Source organism: Puntigrus tetrazona, chromosome 25 (assembly GCF_018831695.1).
Source record: "Puntigrus tetrazona isolate hp1 chromosome 25, ASM1883169v1, whole genome shotgun sequence".
NCBI lineage: Eukaryota > Metazoa > Chordata > Actinopteri > Cypriniformes > Cyprinidae > Puntigrus > Puntigrus tetrazona.
In genome coordinates, this window is record NC_056723.1 from 13,738,479 (window position 1) to 13,746,786 (window position 8,308).

At 36.0% G+C, this 8,308-nt stretch overlaps 1 long non-coding RNA gene and 2 pseudogenes across 2 annotated transcripts; 1 reads left to right on the plus strand and 2 right to left on the minus strand.

Annotated features, from left to right (window-relative positions):
* The first annotated feature begins 390 nt into the window (after positions 1–390).
* LOC122330491 lies at positions 391–2,429 on the plus strand. 2 transcript variants are annotated; one of them, XR_006248024.1, is made up of 3 exons: positions 391–409; positions 837–964; positions 2,285–2,429. It is a non-coding gene; the product is annotated as an uncharacterized LOC122330491 (long non-coding RNA). The 2 variants fall into 2 exon arrangements; XR_006248023.1 differs by lacking the exon at positions 391–409 and adding an exon at positions 713–731.
* Positions 2,430–4,211: 1,782 nt separating this feature from the next.
* Positions 4,212–4,800, minus strand: LOC122330419 (annotated as a pseudogene).
* A 2,439-nt stretch (positions 4,801–7,239) lies between these two features.
* LOC122331289 lies at positions 7,240–7,723 on the minus strand (annotated as a pseudogene).
* Positions 7,724–8,308: the final 585 nt, after the last annotated feature.

Below are 8,308 nucleotides of genomic sequence, written 5' to 3' on the forward strand. Positions count from 1 at the left end.
TACCAATTGCACAGTTTTATTATCCATTTCACACAAAACCTTCTGTGAGATATGGACATTTGCAAAATGGTGCTGTATTTTAGAAAAAGCTTTATCTCTAATCGCTTGAATCTTCATAATGACCGGAAGAGGTGATGCATCAATCAAATCCAGGCTGATGGTAAACTGATGTTCTAAATCAGTCACTTGTTCATTCCAGTCCCCAGCGATGTTGAATTTGTGACCCAGATAGTTGTAAATTTCATGTCTGGCATACACTCTAAGAGGCTGGTCTAAAATGGTGAAAGAAGGTGGCTGGTCAGTCTTAGATCTATACCAGCGGTTGCCACCGCTCCTCCTCTCCCAGAAGACCGCATATTTGCTCTGCTTTACTTGAAGGCCAGACCAGGTCAAAAAACTGTTGGTGCAGGTAAGCATGTTCTTAATCACTCCCTCATCGCGAGATGACCACATCACACACACACACGCACACACACACACACACACACTCTCTCACACACACACACACACACACACACACACACACACACACACACACTCTTCACTGTTGTCTGATAATAGATTTATTGAGATAAAGATGAGTGATAATCAGCTGGTCATGTGATCTCAACATAAGATATTGACACATAAGTTACTGCAAAAACATGAATAAATAATGAATAAATGATTAGTTAAATGTGTAAATAGAGTCAGTTCAGGTCATTTAGTGCACATTTTAACTCTTCATGAAGGTACTAATGATTTATAATCATTTTCAAATATTTTTATGTACAGATTTGACTGTAATCATGTTTATGTGAATTAATATTCACTAATAATGTGTGTTTCTCTGTCAGTGTGTTGAAGTGTTTGTGTCTCTGCTGGAGTTTGTGTTCACTCGAGTGAAGAGAGGTTTTTGTACGAGTCTTTCATTAGATCGTATCACTGTGGTACACTTTCGGTGGAGGAACTAAACTGGTGCTCGGTAAGTCTTTTTAATTCTCCAGACATACAATTTATGATTAAAATATTTATTACAGGTTTATTTTCTTCATTAGTTTTAACTCTGTGTTCATACGTAACTAAACTTCTTTTGTAGATATACAAAAATAAACAGATTTGATCTCAGAATATATATAGCAGCTACTTTCTGTAGTTCAGTCAGTGATTCTGAATCTCGTTTGCTATCGTTGTTTTTATAATTCAGTCTTTTTAAAAACAAGAACGATTTGTCAAAAAATATATAAATTCTGTTGATTCTGTATTTTCTAATTATAAAAACATATTATTTTTAGTTACAAAATCTTTGTTTAAATTTTAGTTATAAAGAACTGAAAAGTTGAAAATATCTAAAAGAGATTTTTCTTTGGGATGTAAAACCTAATGAAATTTAAGCAGTCGGTGTCTTCTGTGTTTAATTTCATTCATGAGATTGAATTGAAGAATTGAAATATAAAGTGAGTCTGTAACTTGTATATTGTGTGTATATCAGCTCATTTCTAATGTTTTCTAATATATTCAGCAACATAATATTAACTTCATCTAAACTGTGTCACAACATTTCATCTTAAATTAGTAACATTTTTAGCTGTATTAAAAAAATAAAACATGAGAGGACTATTTAGCGCTGGTTCTTATAATTCAGTGCTTTTAAATACAGGAACGATTTGTAAAAACCAAAAAAGAAAGAAAGAAAAAAAAAACGAATTTATAAATTCAGTTGATTCAGTTGTTTTCTAATTACGAACAAAAGTGATATAATTTTAGTCACAAAATCTCTGTTTAAATTTCATTTATAAAGAATTAAAAATATTCAACAGAAAAAAACACTAATCAGTCGATTGTCTTGTGTGTTTAGTTTCATTTATGACGTCTAATTGAATTAAAATGTATAGTGATTCTGTAACTTGTATATTGTGTGTATATCAGCTCATTTCTAATGTTTTCTATTATAATCAGCAACATAACTTAACTTCATCTGAACTGTGGTCACGACATTTTAGCTTAAAATAGTTATATTTTATTAGGTGTAAAATAAATTTTAAAAACATGAGCGGAATATTTATCCTAAAACACTAAACTACTGGAATCAAAGCGGTCAGTGCCCTGCTTTAGTTTAGTTTTCTTTCTGAAGTTTGATATAAATGTAGGCAGTGATCGTGGTAGTTTGTGTTTATCACATGAACTGTGATGAGATGGTGATCGTGACTGCGCTCCTCACGTCTGCTGCTGAAAGTCCTGTAGAAATGCTGTGAACGCTGCAGAAGAGTGTGTTTGTAGAATGTGTTGTGTTTGTCTCCTGCAGCTGGTCCCACAGAGAAGCCCTCGGTGTCTCTGCTGCCGCCCTCTTCTCTGCAGATCTCTGGAGACTCAGCCGCACTGCTCTGCCTGCTCAGCTCTTACTCTCCACAGGGGCGCAGGTGAGCTGGAGGCTGGACGACTCAGAGGTCACCGAGGGGTCGTGACCAGCGCAGAGCGAGCGGGACGGCCTCTACAGCCGCAGTAGCGTCCTGACCCCTCAGCAAAGCACGCTGGGAAAAGGGAGAGCAGTACGCCTGCAGAGTAACACATGATGGAGCTTCTCGTGACGTCCTGCTCCACAAGAGTCGCTGTTAGTCGCTCGCAGTGCTGATGTTTCTCTCCTGAAGATGAGCCGTATCTGAGTGTCCTGTGTCAGGCAGGATTCACGTGAGTCTAGTGCTGCAGCTGTAGTCATTTACTGTAACTCAAGACTGAAAGAGAGCTCTAGTGTCAAAGCACTGGCTGATCTTTCAATCTGCTGTGTTTGCTGCAACATTCAATAAAGCTTCTCAACAAGCTCCGTTTGTGTCCGACCACATCATTCCACAACTAACAGATCAAGACGCATGTAGTGTTTTTCACAAGCTCCATCAGTAGCAGTAAATGGAGTCAAATAAAGCTCTTGGGGTTTGAACATGGTCTCTGGAGACAGAGCTGCTCTATTCTGAGACCGTCACAATCACTCCACCCTGACCATGAAAATGAGATTTTCAGACCGTTTGATTGGTCCATAATCTGGACGGAAACAGATGGGTTTCGCTTCTCTAGTCAAGCAGAACAGATGTTACTCTCAGTATATTTAAATAGCGCTATTCTAATTTTTATTTTGACAAAATAAATATATTTGGAAATATAATATATAAGGAAATATATTCTAGTGCAGGAGTATAATATCTTGACCAAAACATAACAAATAAAAGATCAGTCAAATTATCTTTTAACCATTTCTAGAACATTTCATTTATACTTGTATGACTTAAAAATAACACCATAAATAGAACATCATTGAATATATAAGCAGCGAAATACAATTTTCTGAAGAAACAAAATACTGAAAAACACAATGCAGAAGTGAAGAGTATATTTACAAACTTAAGCCTCCAGAGTGTCTGAAGCAAACAAAGAAAAAGAAGAGTTTAAATGTGATTTTCATCTTATCTTTGAGTGTGACTTATATTTTCTTCAGCTGTGTTTCAGACTCTGTAGAAGTTATAGACTGCTTTATCACACACACACGGCCTGTGAAAGACAAGAAGAGTCCATCAATGCTTTACAGGTTTGCATCTGTGTTTTAATTTTATACGTCTGTATCTAGACCCGTGGATTACAGACATAAGACATCAAATTAATAGTGATAGGCTAATAACACACACAGAAATAAATCTAATAAAAGAAATAAATAAACATAGCTAAATAAATTAATAATATTAACATTTTAAGAACATCGTAAGAATGCACTTTTAGCAAATAGCACTTATACCTGTAGTGTACTTATGTAGTGAATTAATGTGCTTCATAAAATATATTATAAATTACTTTTAAAAAGCAAACTGAAGCTCATTATACGCTCATTACATAAATATTATACAGTAACCATGCTAAGGCCTGCTTAATAACTGTTACTTTAAACCCATTAAAAGGTTTAAAGAATGGTTTTGCTATTTTCATACATAAAGTAAACATTGTCTTAAATATATTTCTTAAAAGACAGAAGAAGTGACTGAATGAATTGATTGACATCATATTTAACTAAAACACTGACTTAGTTTCATCAGGAATATAATATTTGTGTTGTAATGATATTGTGTTATGAGTGTGTGTTCTCTGATCAGTGTTGTGTGTGATTGTGTTGTAGAGCAGCTGCAGTATCTCTCAGCTGTATCAGTGCAGTCTCTGTGACTCTGACTCACAGCTTTTTGTATGACTCTTTATCACTGTGTGAACACATAACTACCACTGATATAGTGTACACTCATACAGTAATAATCTCCTGTATCTTCAGTCTGGACTCCTCTGATGGTCAGAGAGAAATCAGTCCCTGATCCACTTCCACTGAATCTAGATGGAGTTCCTGACTGGAGTCTGTTTATGTAATAAATGAGGAGTTTAGGAGCTTCTCCAGGTTTCTGTTGATACCAAGACAAACAGCTACCACAGTTAGTAAGTGTTTGACTGGTTTTACAGCTGATCGTAACAGTTTCTCCTTGTTTGATGGATTTTATTTCTGGATTCTGAGTCACTGTCATTTGTCCCCAGCTCTCTGAAAAGACATTTTAGCTGTTTAGTGAACATTTTGACCAAATATTATACTATACTATTAGACTATATGAGATGTTGTAGTATAGTTTGTGATTTTTCATAAAATATTTACCCTGAATACAGAGAGTGAGAGTCCAGATGAGGATGAGGATGTTGTTCATTGTAGTAGTTGAGTCTTGTGTGATGATGAAGATTGTGTTGTGTTCTGCTCTCAGTCATGAAGTGTTAAACTCACAGCACTATAAACACTCTCATGTAAAGTGTCTCTATGTAAATGATCTTCTTCAGACACAGAATCGGCTGTCAGTCTCAGACCGCAGATGAATTCATTATCATCACGTTATTCATATATTCTATAAACTTATTTTGTATGTAAATATTCTCGTTCTCATGGAGCAGGAGTGTCTCTCTCTGTTTTATCTCAGTTTTTATCTACATTATAAAAAGGCTTCATTTTAACATGTACAATTTTCAGATGTTAGATCGGGACCTGAGTTTCATTTTTTGAGAGGGACATTTTCTAAAATATGCCATTAAATGTTTGATCCGCTGTGTATTTTGTTTTTACAATGGAGAGATTGTTGAGCGTGTATGAGTACAGTCTCTGAAGAAAACACGAGTGTGTAATGTTTAAAAGACTTATAGCTAATTATAACTTTTAGTGACGATGCAGAGTTTTCTAATGATTTTGTTATTAAAGAAATTTTAACTGTACCTGACCTTAATCATTATAACTATTTTGTATGCGCCGGACTGTCAGGATCCTTCCCTGAACGTCATGTGTGTCCTGTCTTTGTTTAATGTTTCTTTCTTTGTGTTTGTCATGTGCTTCTCTTCTTCTGTCTCCTTGTTTCCTGTTACCACAGACTTGTTTAGTCCTCGTTTGTCTTAGTCTTGTCTTCCTTGTGTTCTCTGTACCTTTATAATATCCTTGTCTTCTCTCTTGTGTTGTTAGTTTGATAACTCTACCTGTTGTGTTAACGTCCAGTGTTTGCTACTGTGTCTCCTCAATCTCAGAGTCTTTGATTATTCCCTGTCTGAGTTGTCTTTGTTTTCTTGGTTTTTGTCAGTCATCTGTCCTGTCCTGTCCGGTACTGTCCTGTCCTGTCCTGTCCTGTCCTGTCCTGTCCTGTCCTGTCCGGTCCTGTCCTGTCCTGTCCTGTCCTGTCCTGTCCTGTCCTGTCCTGTCCTGTTCTGTTCTGTCCTGTCCAGCTGGCTGTGGACTGGCTTCACCTTAATACTATCAGAGCTCTGGTCATTATCTTCTCTGTGTCTTCACCTCTCTGGTCAACCGTCATCTGGGGCTGGACTCAGTCTCCTCTCAGCCTGACTACTGTCTGGACTGTGTTCACTTCTCTCATCTAGTCTACCTGTTTCTTAAATAAAGCTGTTGACACTCACCGTGTTTTTGAGTCCTCTCTTCAGATCCCTGACACGTCATCAGCTTGAGTTCAGTTTATGAGAACAGCTTCTAACTCTCCATTAACACACAAGTATGAAGAAAACAACACACATATTAAGAACTGTTTTGTTTGTCCTCAAGCTTATTGTTAGTCGTGTATTAAACTCAATCACACACCGTTTAAACCAGTCTTAAGTTGCTGAAGAATATCTGTAACAACAAACACATTGCATTGGTCAAAATGAATGATGTTTCTTTTATTCCTAAAATGATTAAGTAAAGATCAAGTTCCATGAAGACATTTGGTAAACTTACATTTTGATTAGTAATATGCATAGCTAAGAACTTAATATGGATAACTTTAAAGGTGATTTTTTTTTAACCAGTGAATCTTGTTTTTAGAGTCTGAGGGTCATTTAGGTGTTTTTTTAATTCCAGGTGTGTTTTCATGCATCTTCACTGAAGAGATGATTGAGTTTGGTCACACCACCATAAAGTCCAGATCAGTGAAGTGTCTCCGTGATGTTTGTTATCTGTAGGTTTCTCTCATCTTCTATGATCATGGAGCTCAACTCAAATGACCATCAGGTTCTCTGTCATCAGTTTAGACAAGGCCTTTCTCCATTAATTGCTCAGTTTGTCCAGAAGATCAGTTGTAGGAGAAGTCCTGTTTGTTACAAACGTCTTTCATTAAGAGAGACCACGTGCTTCTATGAATCTTCAAAGCTGCAGATTTTGTTTTGTACAATTCTCCAGATCTGTGTCTCGATACAATGCAGTCTCTGTGGTCTACGGACACTTTCTTGTACTTCATGGCTAGGTTCTGCTCTGACATACACTGTTAACCGTGGGACCTTTCAGAAGCATGTCAAGTCAAGGTGTAGAAACATTTCAAGATGATCAGTGGAAACAAAATGAACCTCTACATAGTACATAGTAATGTCTTTCTACTTTAAGGACATTGACAAGAATGTAGTGGAGTGAAAAGTATGATATTTGTCTTTTGTAAAGTTAATGTTATAAGTTTCCAGAAAATAAAACAAAAGTACAAATTAAAAAAACTCATGTAAATGTACTTTGTTGCTGTCTAACTCTGCTCCTAATACGTCTCCTGCACATTGACTAAGATCTTTTTGCCTGATGTTTCACAACTATATCATATAAATGAATCCGCTCTGAAGTCTTTGATTCAATGTGTTTGTGTTGTTTGTGATCCTCTCATCATCAGCTGCAGTATCTCTCAGCTGTATCAGTGCAGTCACTGTGACTCTGACTCACAGCTTTTGTACGACTCTTTATCACTGTGTGAACACATATTTACTGTTTGGGTAGTGAAAACTCTGACAGTAATAATCTCCTGTATCTTCAGTCTGGACTCCTCTGATGGTCAGAGAGAAATCACTGTCAGATCCACTTCCACTGAATCTAGATGGAGTTCCTGACTGGAGGCTGTTAACTCTATATATCAGGAGTTTAGGAGCTTCTCCAGGTTTCTGTAAGTACCAGTGTAAGTAGTCACCACCATACACTCTGCTGCTGGTTTTACAGTTTATTGTGACGTCTTGTCCTTGACCTGTTGTTATTAATGATGGACTCTGAGTTACAGTGATCTGTCCTCTACACTCTGAAAGAGAAAACAAAATAACATTTAAATATTTGATGTACATTTCACATTTCAAAGAATGAATAATAATCATCAACTTTTATCAAACAAACCTTGAGCAAACAGCGTGAGAGTCAGATGAGGATGAGGATGTTGTTCATTGTAGTAGTTGAGTCTTGTGTGATGATGAAGATTGTGTTGTGTTCTGCTCTCAGTCATGAAGTGTTAAACTCACAGCACTATAAACACTCTCAGAGCACTGAAGCATGTCTGATGATGTAAAGAAGTGGGCGAGGTTTAGCTTGATCTCTGCTAATTAAGTAACTGATAAATCAGTATAAATGATTAGTTTGTTATTTTAATTGCAATATATGTTTAAAAAGAAGAAAAAAGATTTTTTAGAGAATTTAGAATGCTATGATATTTAGATTTTTTCCAACATTATCATCAACAGCAGAAACAACATTTAAATATTTATGGTTTTTCAATGTTTGAATAAACAGACAATATTGATTCAAAGATTCAACGTTAATTCTTACACTGAAACAATGACATTTTGATACGGAAAATCATTTTATGTGGCCTTTTTGTCATTACTATAAAGATCAACTTATAGAATCAATTATAGATCAACAAAAGTCATTTTTCAAGTATTTCTTTTATATTTTACACTGTGAATGGGACAATAATTACATTACAGCACACACATCTGCCCCGGAGCTGATGTTTCTGTTAATAGACACTACATTTATTAGCAAAATGTA